The sequence below is a fragment of the Pinus tabuliformis genome, chromosome 6, assembly GCF_031772625.1.
Source record: "Pinus tabuliformis cultivar Carrire ecotype Pingquan chromosome 6, CPIR1, whole genome shotgun sequence".
NCBI classification, from domain to species: domain Eukaryota; kingdom Viridiplantae; phylum Streptophyta; class Pinopsida; order Pinales; family Pinaceae; genus Pinus; species Pinus tabuliformis.
Window position 1 is genome coordinate 136,077,571 of NC_142292.1, and position 18,549 is coordinate 136,096,119.

The following is an 18,549-nucleotide window of genomic DNA, read 5'->3' on the forward strand; positions in this document are numbered from 1 at the left end:
GTCTTCGATCATAGGTTTAACACACCTTATGATCGGCAAAATGATAGTGCAAAAAGTCAAAAATGTCACATGTGACTACAAAAGTGACTAGTCAATCACTGGTGGTGCTCTCTGTACGACACCACTGCGCGGGCTATCTTGCGCAGAAATCTCCTAAACGGTCCAGGGACTGCAACCACGAAGCGCTGAAGCCTCATTGGAATATCGTCCATAGTAGTCTCAGGTATATCTGCCGTGAGACGCTCTAGATCATGCTCCAAATCGGCTAGTACTTCTGCTGTCGCATCCTGTAAGGCCGGTGCCGGTGCAGCTGGATGTCGTCTGTCGTAAGGCCGGAGATTGGCTGGACGCTGTGGTCCAACATCTGCATTTTTAAAATTTTACTGTTACTTTGAGACGATATATATGAAAAATAAAAAATACATAATTAGAAAACTTGTGAAAATGAAAGTACCTCTGTCATCCCATTGTTCTCCCTGTGGAAGAACCATGTCCGGATCACCTCTGAAATCCATTCCGGCATATGGAAAGTCTTGTATCACAAAAAGCTGGCCCTCTAGCCAGTCGAAGTAACTGTCTGAGAATCGAACCACTGCAGCACCCTCGTCAGGATGCCGGGCCATCACCGCAACCCATCGAACAAGCTTTGGCTCCCGAGGACCCAAGTCATCAACAGTGAGTTGCTGAGGGATCAGCATAGGAACTCTCTCCAAGGCAAAGCTCACGACTAGAGGCCCATATCCAAAAGTCTTTAGTCGTCCGTTCTTTGCCTTGGTTAGTTGGCTCTTCATATGAGCCGACACAGCTTCGCACCAGTTGAAGATGGTGCCTTGGTAACAGTCAACTGCCATCCGCATTTGGGATCCGGAAGCAATGTGCAAGGCGGCCGCGCCACAAATCCTAGTGACCGTAAATGCAATAACTCTAAGTTCCGCCAGAGCGATGTGCTTTATCTCCACGCCTTTTTTATGGCGAGTCCCTGGTCTGCACCACTCCTCGCGGAGATCATCAAGGGATTGGCCACCCGGCCTGGTCCCCGCAAGGTTGAGTTGCTCACCTCTGTTTGGCAAGCCAGTGAGAAAGTATACATCCGAGGGCTCTATCTCGAGCTGGTGCCCTCCAATGTAAAAGCATTGATCTTGAACGTTCCATCGCTCAACTAGCCATTCCAAAAATCTTACCTGGCCCCTCATGCCCGGTATGGTCCAATATTTGTACAATCCACATGTTCTTAAGGCATCCAGAGAGGGTTGGTGGTTAATCGCAGCTTCATCGTCTTCTACGTGCTCTCTCTCTCTCCAGTCTAACATGTTTTGGGCCCTGCACATCAAAAGAGTCAATTAGAAATTAATTTGAGAAAATTTGGTGGTTTTTTGAGAGAGTTAGGGTTTTGAAATGCGCCCTTTGCGGAAGACGCACCCCGGCTTTTTAGCACAGGGCGTCCGGACGCAGCTCGCCTGAAGGCGGACTGCGTCCCCAGACCTTTTTCCCGTGTGAGAAAAAGTCGGGGGACGCGGCTCACCCGAAGGGCACCTGCGTCCGCCGAGGGGCGCATTTTGAACCCAAAACCCCCCCAAAAAATGAAACAGAGACCAAAAACAAAAAACTAAACGGATAAAAATGAAGAGTGGGATGTGTAAAATACCTCGGTGAAGCGGCGTTCGATTCCGACGGTCAGATTTTCCGCAGCAACCACGGGAAGTTTCTTGTCAAAAGCTCCTTTTTCAACCTCAACAGTGAAACGGTAAAAATGACATGGTAAAAGGTCTTTTTATAGGTTTTTTGGATGAATTAGTTCATTTTTTACCATGAAAAGATGTTTTCAAATGTATTTTTGCCTATTTTAAACAGGTATGAGTAATGTGTCGCTTTTGTGCAGGACGAAGGGATTTCAAGGGAAATTGTAATTTTTCACAAACAAAATTTCAGAGTCATCTTTTAAGCCCTTTTCTGACTCCTAAAACATGAAAAGATCGCCGAGTGTTTTTTTTTCACTCGTTAAAACGGAATTAAAAGACGGTCCCCTTTTAGCTCTTTTCTGACCGCAAAATCAGGAAAAGATTGCCGGGTTTTTGTCGTTTCAAACTCGATAAGGAAATAAAACGACGTGTCTTTGATCGCTTTTTACTTTTCAGGTCAACGATACTATTATGAAAGTACTCCTTGGTCGCAAGATCAAGCGGTTCCCCCAGGTATTATTTTATACTTTTTCGGGCTTGAGGGACACAAATATACGAAAAAGTTCAACGTGGAGTTTCCTTAAGTTTTTCAGACTCTCTAAAATTGAAAAACGCCGAGTTTCTCCTATACTGGGCTCGTTAAACTTTTACAGTAAAGGACCTGTTCAATTACAAACAGGAACGAACCACTCCTTCCTAGGGTTCGCATTTAAACTAGGTTGGACTCGTCCGAAGGATGAGCTTATAATCAAGCATATGTTATCCTCCTCAAGCTTGTTAAAAATAAAGAGGTACTTGCCAGAAATGGTGGGGGAAAAAAGAGAAGAATGAACCTATTTGTCACCTTTTGCCTCAGAAGAAACTTTATTACCGCTCTTGAACACGACACTTTTCATTCACCTGGGTTGGGAAATCTTTTACCTCACAGTTGACTAAATCACTTTGAAAATCTTTAACCGGGTTCAGGGATCAACTTTGAGTTATTCGTCACCAAACCATCTGTTGTGTCGTTATGTGTTCAAGAGGTCTGCAAGCAAAACTTTCATCTGCAAAATACTTGTCATCCATTGACCATCCCTGAGTCAGTCCTTACAGCAACATTTCTTCAACTTGAACAATGATTTCGTGTTGCGGGCTTGCCTGCAACGGGTCGCTTTCTATCGACATCGACACATTATCTAGAAAGATGACTTAGGAATCGACAGTACCTTGAAGTCTGCATGCATCAATGGCAGGTTTCTCGCCTTTGACGTCAGTTTACATCATTGACTTTCGATCAGAGGATTCCGTGAAGTGTTCGACATCAAAACATCTATTCACATTTCACGGGTTGTGCTTGGTACTTTGAGAACCATTGACATTACTGGTGGTTTCTCTCACACTTGTTAACAGTTTACATCATTGACTGGTAATCAAGTGGTTTCTACCATGTTCGACATCGAATCATTTAATCACATGGCTAGAATCGTACCAATTCGGGAAGTAGAAGTGAAGACCCTGGATCTAGTTTCTACCATCCAGGCTGCGAGGAGTTTTGTATTCATTGTCTATGTAGACTTATCATAAACAGATGGCTGCGTCCATACTGTGTCTACAAAAGTCTATAAAAATAATGTACTGCAAGATCATTCCTGTATCAGAATAGTTAGTCCATTAGTTAAAGTTTTGAATCTGAGTATGGGAATGCCTACCTCAGTGATGATATAATCTTATCCATGTATTTTGTGTTGAAAATTGCAGGTTCCAACCAGGCCATCCACAAGGCAATCCTTGAAATGATAAAGCGCTTCACCCTTCCTAGAATTACAAAACCCTATTCTATTCCAGGCTTCGCACTTTAGGGGGCAATCTGTTACACTAAAAAATGTCACCTTGACTACTTACAGTTAGTATGGCTCAAATCAACAAGTCATGCTACCCTCTTAGGCAAGTCTCATGCCTCTGTTATCCATCTCAAACTCAAAGAAGAGAGAAAGTCTTGTAAAAATCATGTTTATCTCTGGGGTCGCAGGTTCTCTCTAGCCTTACCTGCGGGGACGCTGACCATGTTCACAAAATCCGCGTCCATAGACGCTCTGTATGTTAAGGGACAGGTGCGTCCCTCTGTAAAAGGCAAAATGCGCGAGTTTTATCTTGAAAAAGTTACTTGTGGTTACTTCTAGAACATTCTAGAGGTCGGTTTGATGAAATGGATGCGCCTCCAGTTGGTTCATGTATCTCTATTAAGGGGGAACTTATCCCATCAATAAGGGAGCTATCCCACCCATAGAGGGGGATGATCCCATTGATAGTGGACCTGAATAACCTCTTTACAGCACTATAAATGAAGGCATTGAGCCAGAAGGAGGAGAGGTTGGAGCTATACATTTTCTTTGGGTAAATGCTGCAGGATTTAGGTCTTCCATTAGAGCCTTTGTGAGGAGAGATTGTCTTCACTTGATTCTACTTGGGAGAGGGTGAGCTTTGTCAAAGTAGAGGAAAACCCTTGATGGACCCTGGGAGGAACTTGCACAACACCAAGGCCAGGTTGTAAGAGTTTCTTTGTTTCGTTATTAATACAAACTGGTTTATTTTTCTCAATAGCTTGTGTTAATGAGTTATTTCATGTGTTCCTTGGTCTGCATGTTGAATATATGTTTTATTATATGAAATGCAAGTGCTTGGTAATTGTTTGATTGTTTGTGGTTGCAGGAATTGACTTGAAGGAGGAGCTCATCCGGATCGTCAAGAACGGACTTCAACAACAGCGTTTTGGAATAAGGTAAGCCTAAACACTTGTAGTTTTCATGTTGTAAAAGGTGTATTTAGAGAAAGATCACTCCATTTTGTCTTGTTTGTCATTAGAATGTCTTAGACTTCTAGGAAGGTCAGTCGTGTCCGCACCCTTGACAGATTCCGTGTGACAAACAAGACAAAATGGAGTGATCTTTCTCTAAATACACCTTTTACAACATGAAAACTACAAGTGTTTAGGCTTACCTTATTCCAAAACGCTGTTGTTGAAGTCCGTTCTTGACGATCCGGATGAGCTCCTCCTTCAAGTCAATTCCTGCAACCACAAACAATCAAACAATTACCAAGCACTTGCATTTCATATAATAAAACATATATTCAACATGCAGACCAAGGAACACATGAAATAACTCATTAACACAAGCTATTGAGAAAAATAAACCAGTTTGTATTAATAACGAAACAAAGAAACTCTTACAACCTGGCCTTGGTGTTGTGCAAGTTCCTCCCAGGGTCCATCAAGGGTTTTCCTCTACTTTGACAAAGCTCACCCTCTCCCAAGTAGAATCAAGTGAAGACAATCTCTCCTCACAAAGGCTCTAATGGAAGACCTAAATTCTGCAGCATTTACCCAAAGAAAATGTATAGCTCCAACCTCCCCTCCTTCTGGCTCAATGCCTTCATTTATAGTGCTGTAAAGAGGTTATTCAGGTCCACTATCAATGGGATCATCCCCCTCTATGGGTGGGATAGCTCCCTTATTGATGGGATAAGTTCCCCCTTAATAGAGATACATGAACCAACTGGAGGCGCATCCATTTCATCAAACCGACCTCTAGAATGTTCTAGAAGTAACCACAAGTAACTTTTTAAAGATAAAACTCGCGCATTTTGCCTTTTACAGAGGGACGCACCTGTCCCTTAACATACAGAGCGTCTATGGACGCGGATTTTGTGAACATGGTCAGCGTCCCCGCAGGTAAGGCTAGAGAGAACCTGCGACCCCAGAGATAAACATGATTTTTACAAGACTTTCTCTCTTCTTTGAGTTTGAGATGGATAACAGAGGCATGAGACTTGCCTAAGAGGGTAGCATGACTTGTTGATTTGAGCCATACTAACTGTAAGTAGTCAAGGTGACATTTTTTAGTGTAACAGTAACTTCCTCATGCCTTTTCCAGTCCCTGCCATCATCGTCTTCATTTCTAAGGCATTTTTCCTTCTCCAAAAGATTGAGGCTCATGGTTCGCCTCCATTAATGCCCATGACTCACTTTTTGTTCTTTTAAACTTTAGAAATAATAGCCTGAACACTACCCAAAACTTCTTTCCAGCGTGCTTAGTGAGTGCCTCTCCTCAACTCCTGGCCATCCATAGCCATGCTCTAATTAACACACAAAAAAATTAACCACAAAATTTGATCTTCTCTAGGCTATGATATCACTTCTTAGGATTAAAAATAAGAGAAGTAGTGGTGTCTAAAGACACCATTTCTTGGGATCCCAATGACTACTAGGACAAATTCACCTGGAATATTTTCTCCTTTAAATAGACTATATTCCACATGAATAACATAGGCCAATAAACTAAAGTTTGAAAACCACCCATAACTTAACCAAGTCTAATTTACGTAAACTACCCTAACACTTTATCCATGATAAAATCCATCCATCCCATGCATCTATGATCAGGTGCTCAAAAAAATAGCTCAAAATTAAATGTTATCAGATTGGTGTGGAACTTGGACCATCGCATGGTGATTGTCATCCTGAATTTGGTGCAACTCGTTTCACGCAAAACAGACTCTGTATGACTCAAAAACGAGTTTTGTTCACTTTCCCAAATAGGGGAAGTTTTAAAAAAATTGACAGCCCAGTTAGCAGTCCATACTTCTGCCATGGCATTGACTAGGCAGGGTATGTGGCAGTGTGACTTAGTTAATGGGATCCATTGGCGAATGGGGTGATGACAAGTTTCATGGTATTATTGGTCAAATTTCTGTGTTTGTGATTGGATGGTGGTGGCCAACCACAGGCTGACACGTGGCCCAGCCAGAGGCTGCCACATGGCAGTCCGGGAGGCCACCAAAAATTTGGTTGTAGTCTGGGCAAAGGCAGTGGAGTCTAACCCACAACTTCTTAACACAAATATACAACCTTTACCAATAAGCCACGATGAAAGTTCTTAACCCTTATGTTTACATGTTTTATTTAATGTTTCATGTTTGCGTTGTTTGGGGAACGGGCCAACCCACATGGGGTCAGTGCATGGTTACAACATCACACACGACCATTGCGGAGGAGAAGTGGGGGCTCGACTAGTGGGGGTGGGTTGTTGGCCTTAGTCTCGGGCACAATTTTTGGTACATAGGGGTTAGTGGACATTTAAACTGTTTGGCAATTTCGTCCAGTTTTCGGCGAAATTGTCACTTTGTTAGTGCGTTTTGAGGGCGAAATTGTAGGATGATGCTGGATTTTGGGGAATTTGCAGTGTGATTAGAAAAATATTGGGATATGCCATAACTTCTTTAGTTTTTTACCAAATCAGGAGCAGAAAGAGGCTACACAGGTTTTTTTGGGGATTCTGGACCCATTGGAATAGGTTTCAAAGCATTCTGAGCATTGTAAACTAATGCATTCATATTTTTTTAGCATAATAGAGAGGGAAATCCATCGGAAGCTGGACCAAGGAGACGTAGCCCAGGAGAGGTGAATTCCTTCATCATGTGATGTTGTGATATTGTGTATGGTGATGTTAATGTCTATTATATGTTGTTGTTTAGTCATTTGTTTATGTAAATTTGCACATAAAAAATACATAAAAACAATAAAAAACCCATGTTTAAACTCGCAAACAATCTCATAAATCCTCAAGCATATTTAATAGAATCTAAAAAGGAATTTTGGAACATCAAAACTAATTTTCTTAATCAGATCAATCTACCTACTACAAGCTTTGTTACGATATTAAATTACAACATGCAAAAAAACAAAAAAAATACCTTAATCTCAAATTTAAAATTATAAGAAAAATATATTGACTTGCTTTCATACACTTTTCAAAACCTTAAATCTAAAATGTTTAGATGGAAGAGAAAAATTAAATTCACATTATGCTTCGATTTACTAATTCTTTCATTTTGTGAACAAAAATAAAATAGCAAGTTTGGATGGAATCATCTTATCTTTTTTTGGGTTATGGATCTAATTTCAACAATACATACATGTATGCATCCATTTACTAACTCTTTCATTTTGCCAATAAAAATAAGACAACAAGTTTCATTGCATTGCATCATCTTATTTTTTTTGGGTTATGGATCTAATTTCAACAAATACATACATGTATTAAAATTACATATGGATTTTCTAATGTAATTTATTATTTTAAGGGTTTAGTTTAAGTCCTTTTTTTGCTCTCACACCAAAATTTAATAACAAATTTTTTGGTGACAATATAGTTATCTATCATTTAAATTATATTTTTGAATGTAACAAATGCGCTCCAATTTTTTTGGAACATTCATATTATTTAAATTTGTCAATTTAAAATTATAATTTTCCCAATTTCTAATCACACAAAATCAATTAAAAAAATCACCTCATTAAATCTTTGGCTTTTAGAATATAAGTTTATATAAATAATTTAACTATAAAAAAAAATATTCTTTGACTTTTAAAATAGGAGTCGTCTGCTGAGGCGTCCTCTACCGAGGGGGGGGAATTGGCCAAACAGGGAAAAGTGGACGGAATTCAGGAAAAAAAAATCAGAAAATCTTGTACAGACAATGTTTGAATCTTGTTTTTAATGGTGAAAATGGATTCAGCACCATCAAAAATGTCGAAGACATCAAAATTTTTGAAGTCTAACAATTATAACATCTATTTACAAAAATCCTCGCTAGATTTTCTCTAAATTGACCAGAATTTCCATAACTTTCCGGGCAATTCCTTCAGCTAGTGAGACTAAGGCTTTAAAATATGTGTTTATATAAACAATTTTACTATAAAAATATTAATGTAACTTTATTCTTTTAACTTACTTACCTTGAGGGCGTTAAACAAAGTCTTCCGTTCCAATGAGTCCCATGGTTTCTTCGAAATTAATGAGGCATAAAGACAAGTGTACGAAGGATCTACCAGAAGGCCGAGCACATTCAATATGGTATCTGATCAAAGTCTTTGTGGTCAGTAACATGGTGTACATTGTATAGTCATTATGGAAGGCAAACGACCCTCGACACATTGAATGATGGCACTCTATAAAGCCTTCGTCTCATTTATGTGGTTTCTCTGGAAATTGTATTACGGGTATATGTTTGAGTTGTTCGATAAAGTTAAGTCTTCGTCTCTTTTATGTGGTTTCTCTGAAAATCGTATTACTAGCTGTGGGCATATATTTAAGGTTGAGTGGAAATCCATTTTTTTTTTTTTTTCAACACTTGTTACGCCGTAAGGCATTTCCCTCTGAAATGAACTCCCCAAACTGTTGTCGTGTCAAAATATGTGCCATTCGATTTTTTTGTTAGATGATTGGGTAATCATTAGCCATTTATTTGAATTGAGCAATGCCAGGCACGACGGTCCATACGAACCGTCAACCGTCTTAACATCCAGATGTGGCGTATCAAGAAAACCTTTCAAGTTTCAAGTAGCAAGTGGTGTTTTAGTGGCATGCATTTCCTTCCAAACAGAAGCTGTGTTGGCTAGCGCGTTGTATGAAATCCCTCCCTCCGCCATTGCAAACTAGGCCTTCCCCATCAATTCTGCCATCCCCTTCTTCATTTCCATTCCCCCCTCTCCTTCCATTAATTCCCTCGCCGCTCTTTCCACTTTCTCTCTCTTCACCAATCCATCTGCTCCCTTCTGCGCTTCAATGCCCACCTTCATCTCCTTCACGAGAAGGAAGTAATTCATTCTGTGTTCAGCAAAGAGAGGCCAAGCGATCATTAGCACTCCATGTAATATTCTTTCCATCATTGAATTCCAACTGCAATGAGAAAGGAAACCCCCTGTGGATGGATGAGAGAGGACAACAATCTGAGGCGCCCATGAATCCACCACAAATCCATGGTCCTGGGTTCGAGTCTCGAAACCCTCAGGTAGAACCTCCCTCATGTCTGCTTCGGCAGTCATCGTGGATTCAGTTGGAGGAGGAGGCTCCTTATGCAACACCTAAAGGAACTGCTGCCCACTTGCTTCTAGCCCCAAAGCTAGTTCCCGAATCTGATTCTCCGACAGGGTGCCACAGCTCCCAAAAGAAATGAATAGAACGGACGAGGCAGGCTGGCGGTCCAACCATTTGAGGAAGCGCTAGTTCTCAAACTTCTCTTCAGATTCCGACAGAGGCGAAGCTATTAGCGGCCCAACGGGATAAATGGAAGGGGTCATTTCAACAGCGCTCAGAACCTTTCCTTCCTTGAGAGCTTTTATTTGTTCTGGTTCCATTTCTTGGCATGTATTTATCAGAATTCCACGAGCTTCCTAAAGCCGAAGGGAATGTTGAATGAACCAGTTGAATGAAATATCAGATCTGTCTAGAAGAGGGTCTGGAAAATCTATTCCAGGAATCGGTGGAAGGCCCGGTACTTCGATCAGGAAATCCACATCTTTGAAGGAAATTTCAATGTTATGGACAAGTGTTGGAAGGTAGAGCATGATGCAGAGGAGAGAAGCCCCAGAAATGGAGAATATGTAGCAAGGTATTTCCAGTTTGGAGGAGACATCCAACATGGGTGTACCGAAAAAATAAATTATGAAAGCGCAGACAGGAAACGAAAAGGATGTGAGAGCATCTTGCACTAATATTTTAGCTTTCTCCAATAGTAAGGGCATGCGTACAAAAATGTCCATCTCAGCATGATCCCCTTCGATTTGAACATCAGGGAGCTCTATGAAGCGGATCATGTCCCTTGACGAAGACGGTAGGGTGTGGTGAGGAGAGCCATCCATCCATTTTGCGGTGAAGAAGGTGACAAAAAAGCCATGGTAGACAGTCATCCGCTTTGCAAGCTTGAGCAGTGGGATGTGATTGCAGACCCAAACCCAAGGAATATTGTGACATGGGGTTTTTGGCTCTACTCTTGTGACTCCATGAATGTCTCTATATTCCAACAAGCAAATGCCAATATTTGAAGGGTGGGTTCTGTAATGATGAAGCAGAGAATTTATAGTTATAAAACAAATGTATGAGCGCGCTTGCGTTGTAATGAATAATTTGGGGAGGCAGCCAAAACTAAAGTTTAAAAAAATATATGACCCACCACGTTTTTGTTGTTCCAAGGACTTGGTAAAAGACTACAGACAATTTAGGGTGGATTTTTCATTCATTTGTTGACTTCGCATTAGCATGTTGGCAATTTAGGAGAGACGTATGGAAAATGGTAGGACCCAGGGCTATATTAAACAGTTTAATTTTGCTTGCAACGTTAGTGCAGACATATGGATGATGCCACCACTATTTTAAATAGTTTATTTTCTCTTGCCATATCACTGCAGACATATGGGCAATTTAGGAGAGACGTCTAGAAAATGGCAGGACTCGGGGCTATATTAAATAGTTTAATTTTTCTTGCAACGTCAGTGCAGGCATATGAACGATGCCACCACTATAATAAATAGTTTAGTTGTGCTTGCAACAGATTCGTAAGTGATTAATATATATAACGTGGGTGGGGGGATGATTTTTAAAAATATATGTTGTGTTTTTAATTTATTGGGTAATATTGTCATGACATTAATCTTTAGAGATTTTGACTAAGCTGTTAGATTGGCATCACAGAAGTATTATCAATTTTCTACAAACATAAATTATAACTTAACAACATAAAAATTCAAATGAAATAAGGCCTAATCCTTTAATCTAAGTCTATAATAGCTTCACTTGTAGGAAATCAAGTTGCAATATTTCATTTCCTATATGGGTAAATGGCTTATGTAACAATACCTTGTTCACTATGTAGTTAATGATTAAAAGAAGATTAACAAACATTCATCCAATAATTACTATTTAGCTAAGAAATATTGAAGACGTGCAATCAAGCTTCAATACGTAATATCCACTATGGTTCCACTAGTATAAAGGAAATTTATAGCTGTTTATCACAACTCAGTGATTAGATAGCATTGGTAATAGTACTTTGATGACCACTCTGAATTGTGACTAAAAGGCAGATTCAAACTTCAGTTAAAGCAAAGATACAACTAATCAAACATATGAGACCTCAAAGAAAACATAAACAATTGATAAATAATAGAAAGTTGAGAAGAATTTAAAATATTTCCCAAGAATAAATCTATATGGTGGAAATAGTGAAATGTATACACAATAACTCACATAAATATAATAGTGCACATGTCCAAACCATGGGATCCCTCTATAATTTTCATATCCACATCATGACTATTATCCTCTTAAACTTAGAGTAATATATGAACATAGAAACATGAAAATGCACATATCTTAATTAAAAGTTTGTTGTATACAATGTTCCCTTTCTTCTACTCTTTATTTTTATTTACAAAAACTAAAATATAATAAACAAAGTTATGTTCCATCTCCTAGAGTAATGACATATTGATATAACATCTAAACTTAGGCAATTCAATCCATCAAAAGTGTGATATCGACCTCAATTGTGCTTTTTAGATAAATATGGAAGTCAAACCTGATATTTTTGCATTATTTGGATTGATGGCACTTGTGTTGACTAGAACATTAACTAGGGGTGTTTGTTTTGTATTCTACACATCCAAGGGGAACCACATTGTGCCATGGAGGTGACGGTTGAAACCTGTATTCCCTATTTCTAATTAGGAAATTTCTATAACCTACTGAACAAATGAAGGAACCAAAATGAAGTTATTCTTTAATGTATAATAAAATCAAACAAAAACCTTGCCTAGAAACCTCAACATTTAATATATCCATTCCTAAAAAGTCTTCCTCGAAAAATTTAAAAATCAATATCCTTTCCAAAAAAGTGTTTCCAAAAATCTTTATAAATTAATATCCTTTTCCAATTAATATATTTTTGGCCATATAAAGTAAACTTTGGAAATTATGTCCTTGCCACACAATTTGAAGAGGGCAACGACCAATATTAATTTTTATATGTGAAAAAAATGGTAAGTACACCTTTGTCAATAATAGTACATCTAACAACCTTGCAAATTTAGAGAAATCCCAATGGATCTAACAAATTAAAGCAAGCAATTTGAAAGCATTCTAAATCCTCATTTGATGTTGCTGCCACCCTCTGTTGACTCTAATGGCCAATCATGAAGCAAGCGAAAATTATAGTGTATATTTGTATTGTAAAAGATGGTCACTATATATAATTATGGCTAGCATAACAAATACATCATGGATGATAAATTTTTTCAAACCACCAACATGAATATATGCTCAAATATTTCCATAAATCTCTTGATAAATCTTCATCCCTATTTTCACTCATTTCTCCCAATATCTCAATCTTCCATAGACTTCTATGTTTGGTCTACATCATTACATTTTCATTTCACAATTTAGATATTAAATTTACTTCACAAGTAGGAGTTATTCCATTATAACCCCCCTTAACAAATTATTGTGATTTGAATATCTTCAATTGTCCTTTGAATTGGTCCCATCATCATCTTCAATCCTCTACACTTTTCTTCTTTGGCCTTATTATTTCATCTTCATTTATCTTCAATTTTCATATTATACCTAAACAAACATAAATAATGTGTTTGTTTAAGTCCATATAAAAAAGTTACCATCCACCTAAATGCATGGGTTTTCTTCCACTGTATCAACTATTTCTATAGGAAACCTTTTCTCTTACGTAGTTTATCAACAGATATTTATACCCTTAACTCCCATATATCAATATAATCATCAACTTGGGTTTTTAGTCTTATCCTTAACCACAAAAAACTTAGGTGGTTTTAAATTACCACAAACATACATTACGTCAAGTGGTTTTGGATGACCACAAACCTTTCTCTCTCACAACAATCATAACAAGTAGTTATTTAGCAAAACTTATTACTTCATGGAAAGTGGTTTTGTAGGGCCACTGCCTCTTCAATGGGGGTAGACTTTACTCATCAAGCATTACATTGACTCAAGTAAATTAAATTTCCTTCTACATATGCTTTTTAATCTGAATCTTCCACTACACCTCCATAAATTGTTTCTAGTAGGTGAATGTCTCCATCCAACAAGAAAACTGAAATTACATACAAAAAATATGTGTCTTCGATGGAGTGATATCAAGAAAAAAAAAATATGACTTTGACTTGAAAAATTTGATTGACACACCATGGACATGACCCAAACATTCATTTGAATTTTAACTTTGACATGGCCTTATTTTTATTTTAACTCCACATTTTCAACTCTTCTTCAATTCTCATGTAATGAATTTACATAATTTGTTAGGGTGTTAGGTACCATAGAACATGCACCCTTTTACACATCAATATGTGAGTCACTTAACTTGGTTTCGAATTTATTTTACTTGATATCAATTCTTACATCAATATATTGTCATTCAAATCTTGACTTAACATGACTCCTTTTATAAATCTCCTTTTATTGATCACTTGGACCCCTTTCTTTAAATCAAAGCTTCCCATCACTCTTCCACGGTAAGTGAGACCTTGGAAAAAATTTCCATTACATATCAAAACCATCCCAAACTTAATTTTATATTTCAATGATATATATGTTAAAATTAGTTTTACCCTTGATGTTTTATCTTGGTAAGTGAATATGTCAAAAATAAATAAAATAGGGAAACATCGTGCTTATTTTTATCTAAATAAAATAGGATACCTCTTTAAACACTTGCAATATTTCACTACCTCTGGGATGGATATTTGGAACTACTAAACCTCCCATAGCCATGTTTATGTGAACCAACATAATTTCGAGCATGTTGAGCCCCAATAGGTTTTGTGGATTAAACCTAGTGAAGCTAGCTCCCGTGGGGCTGCTTGATGTGTTCACTGGCATGCGTATGAGTGATGTTAGGAAGTGTTGAGAATTAACTTTAGTGGGATCATGATAAGGAAATTTGTTTGTAAAAAAATAAGACTTGGTGTTTGCAATGCAGAAATCCTCCAACCGCTCTAGATCTTTAATTATTCCCTTCATTACCATGAGAAGAGCTAAGAGGAAGAGGATACCAATAGTGACTCTGCAACCAGAGGAGATGAATTCACACAAGTCCATTACAAATATCAATCTAAAGTGAATTTGAAATGGAGTCACATATAATTTACACAATGCTCACAAATCCAGGTTGCCTATTAACATTATTCAATGAGTGTGAAGTTGGGTTTTGAACCATGAACATGGAGAAATTCTAATGTACTATTTTCCAACAAATAAGAGTCTATGCTCATTAGCATCATGGATATGAAAAACTCTCACCTTCCATCTCTGCCCACCTGTCATTCTTGTAAACCATAGGATTATATGTTAGATGATTGCAAAAGTTTCAACCTTTCAATTAGAATAGTTACAAAATGGTTACAAATTAGTTAATTAGTTGCGGGAAGGGTTTGCGCACTGGTCGACATAACTGATTAGCGTGTTGTGGAAATGGAAAATCAGGCGTGGCGAGCCTCCATATTTACTTACGATAAGGGAAGGTTGTATGACGACAGGGAAAAAGCAGCCGAGAATGTTTTTATATAGGTTATGTAGATAAATCATGGCCGTGACGGTGGCCAGGGAGAGATTGACACTGAAATTTTTTGTGCAGCAAAGACCGCCTTTATGGTACGTTTCTCAGAGAAATATAAGCCCGTTAAGCAACTTAACCATCACAAATTTGGTTCTAATGCTTTTGTTTTGGAGCTCCTAATGCACAATGTTCCAAACTAATAGACGCAGGCGAGGGTATGTCTTTCTCAAAATAATATTGCACATTAGTTTTTCATGATATAAATGATGACCATGTTTTCATGTGATCCACCTGCAAGATTAGAATACTTGCACATGGGTTCCACTCCAAAGATAATTCATAGGGATGTCAAGACTGCCAACATTCTTCCAAAGATAATTCACAGGGATGTCAAGACTGCCAACATTCTTTTTAGACCGCAATTTGAACAGAATATTGGGTGATTTCGGTTTGTCAAAGATGACAATTGATGGGGAGGCCTCTCACATTACCACTGCGGTAAAAGGAATGGCAGGATGCCTCTAGGACACTTATGTGAATCAGTGCAAAGAATAAATTAATTAATGTGTGAGAAACGAACTAAGCCATAGATTGGTGAACCCAAAAAATTAAGCAAACTTCGGCTAAACTTGTAGTATTTCTAGTGAAATTAAGTAGCAGCCTAGTCTCCAAAAGAAAACCCTAAAGAAACTTCCAGGCTTAAGAAGGAGTGGCGCTTAGGGAGGGAAACTCTAACAAGGACTTAATCCAATAAAATTCGCTAGATAAATCCGAGCACTATTAAGCAGGTAATAAAAGAGCAAAAACAATGTTCATAAGCAATAAACCATACCCACTTCTCTAACTTATAAACCTAATATCAGTAAAATCAAAATAACCTTCAAACAGTGAACTCATCGTCATAAGCGAAATGATTTCAGTTGCTTAACGGAATGCAAAATTTTACAGCAGAAGGAAATCAAGATAATCTACATTGAATAAGTTAAGAATAGTAGCATACAAACAGAATCAAGAGAAGTCTGTGCATGTCAAATTAATTAGAAGAGAATGAAATCTGTGCGTAAATTCTGAATATACCTTTCATAGAAGAAAACGAGATAACAGGTATGACATCAAGAACCCATAGATAAATTGACAACATTTCTGCGAATATAGCCTTAAATGACCATGACTCCCATACAAAAATTCATTAGAAAACCAGATAACTTATATAGAAAGTCAATAAAGGCCTGAACTCAAGGGAGGCTTCAAAAAACAAGGTACAACATAATTTGGGATCTTATAAGGGTCGTGGCCGCTTAACATGTTTTCTTCCAGAAAGGAGATTAAAATACACAATAATCTGTCGGCAAGAAATTACAAGGCTCTCGGCCAAAATAACATAATTACAACACTACAGTCCAGAGAGCAACTTGAATAGCAGGTCTACGAGGAAGCCTCGAGAGGGTGTTGTGAGGCATTAGAGGTGCCATCCCTCTGAGTAGCCTTAAACAAACCGAACAATAGCACCCTTAGCATCCACTGAAGCGGAGCTCAAGGAATTCTATGGATGCAAAAACCTTACACATGCCAAAATATTAAACACCTCGGTCCATTGCTTACCCAGAAGACTTGCGCATCAGTGACTGCCAGAATAAGCCGAAAACCACAAGGGTTGATAGCAGAGGAATTCTCGTACTCGAACCCACCAAATCCTGAGAACAGAAGATAAGTAAGCAATTAGTATCACGAAATCTCGAGTTGAAGAGAAAAAAAAAGGAAAAACAATAGATTAAAGAGAATTGTAGCACAGAGTCTGATTTGGGGAGAAATTTGATAGCTTACCATTAATAAGATCACGCCAGTTTTCATGGTTGACCCTTTGAGACAGGGTTCCTGCTACACAACAAAGAATCAAACAGAGGTAGGAGGAGCAGAGCTCAAACATGCGCCAAGAGCTTGGGAATCGAATGAGCCAATTTCCAGCAACTTAGAATGAGTAAACCCGCTGAAGAGATCATAGCCCCTAGATCAAAGAGCTGAGCGCACCACCGTTGATGGGAGTAGGAATCCCGAGGCGTCCAGCTAAGGAGGGATGGCCTGCTCGTGCCACAAACCCATGGCAGAGCCAGTGTGAATGTTAAGATCACAAATCGAACAGTCCAGAGATAAATAAGCTTTGGTTATAATTAAATCATCACGTAAGAAATTAGTATCATGAAATCCAGAGTTGAAGAGAAAAAAAAGAAGGAAAACAACAGATTAAAGAGAATTGTAGCACAAAGTCTAATTTGGGGAGAAATTCAACAGCTTACCATTAAGAAGATAGCCCTAGTTTTCATGGATGACCCTCTGAGACAAGGTTCCTACTACACATGAAGAATCAAACAGAGGTAGGAGCAGAGCTCAAACAGGTGCCAAGAGCTTGGGAATCGAATGAGCCAATTTCCAGCAACTGAGAATGATTAAATCCACTGAAGAGATCATAGCCCTTGGATCAAAGAGCTGAGCGCGCCACCGTCAATGGGAGTAGGAATCCCGAGGCATCTAGCTAAGGAGGGATGACCTTCTTGTGCCACGAAGCCATGGCAGAGCCGGTGTGAATGTTAAGATCACAAATCGAATGGTTTAGAGATAAATAGGCTTTGGTTATAATTAAATTCATCACATAGGGCAATATTTGGTATTTAATATAGGTACAGTGCATAGGGATATGCGTTCCATAAAGCACAGGTTATATTTACAACAGTTGTAACAAAAAAATATCAGGGTATAGAATGAACAGTATGATTGTGATCTCTGTCCTTATTCCAAGTAATGATATTTTCGAGGAAGTAATTTAAATTACCGAGCTCAAAGTTCCGTTGGTTTCATTTTTTTATACTTATATAGATATATTTAATCTAGTTAAATGATTAATGTAATAAGGGGGAGACATGACAAAGGTACTATTAAAAACTGAAAAAAAATAAAGAGTATTCATGATGGCTTTCCACACCATTACCTCAGGTCTTGTTTGCATCGCTACTATAGTCGTTGAACTTGGTATCGAGGCTTAGTTGTTATGCATGGTAGCACATGGACCATTCTCTTATAAGTCCACTTATACAATTCTCTTTCCATCCTTCTCTGCCATCTTGGTAAAGTGCACTATGCCTATTGAATTTTATCCATTGTGAATGCTCGTTTCTTAATTCCCATCCATCTAAATAAATTATTATGAAACTTCTCCCATAAATAAGTTATTGTGAAACTTCCCCCTTGTCTATGTTTGTTTTAATAAATAGTTCTTAGTCGCTTAATAAATATTTCACTCACTTCATTAACAAATGCATTCTCCAAATGAGTTCACAAGGTGGTATTAGATTAAAAATTAGCTTAGAAGTGCACATTAACACTTTGAAGTTAATTCTAGTGTAAAATGTGGCTTTCACAAACTCTTAAGAAGAGCTTAATGTTAACTTTGCATGGAACAGTA

General features: G+C 38.2%; 1 pseudogene; it reads right to left on the bottom strand.

Annotated features, from left to right (window-relative positions):
* Positions 1-9,156: 9,156 nt before the first annotated feature.
* Positions 9,157-9,546, bottom strand: LOC149257739 (UDP-glycosyltransferase 72B2 pseudogene; annotated as a pseudogene).
* Positions 9,547-18,549: the final 9,003 nt, after the last annotated feature.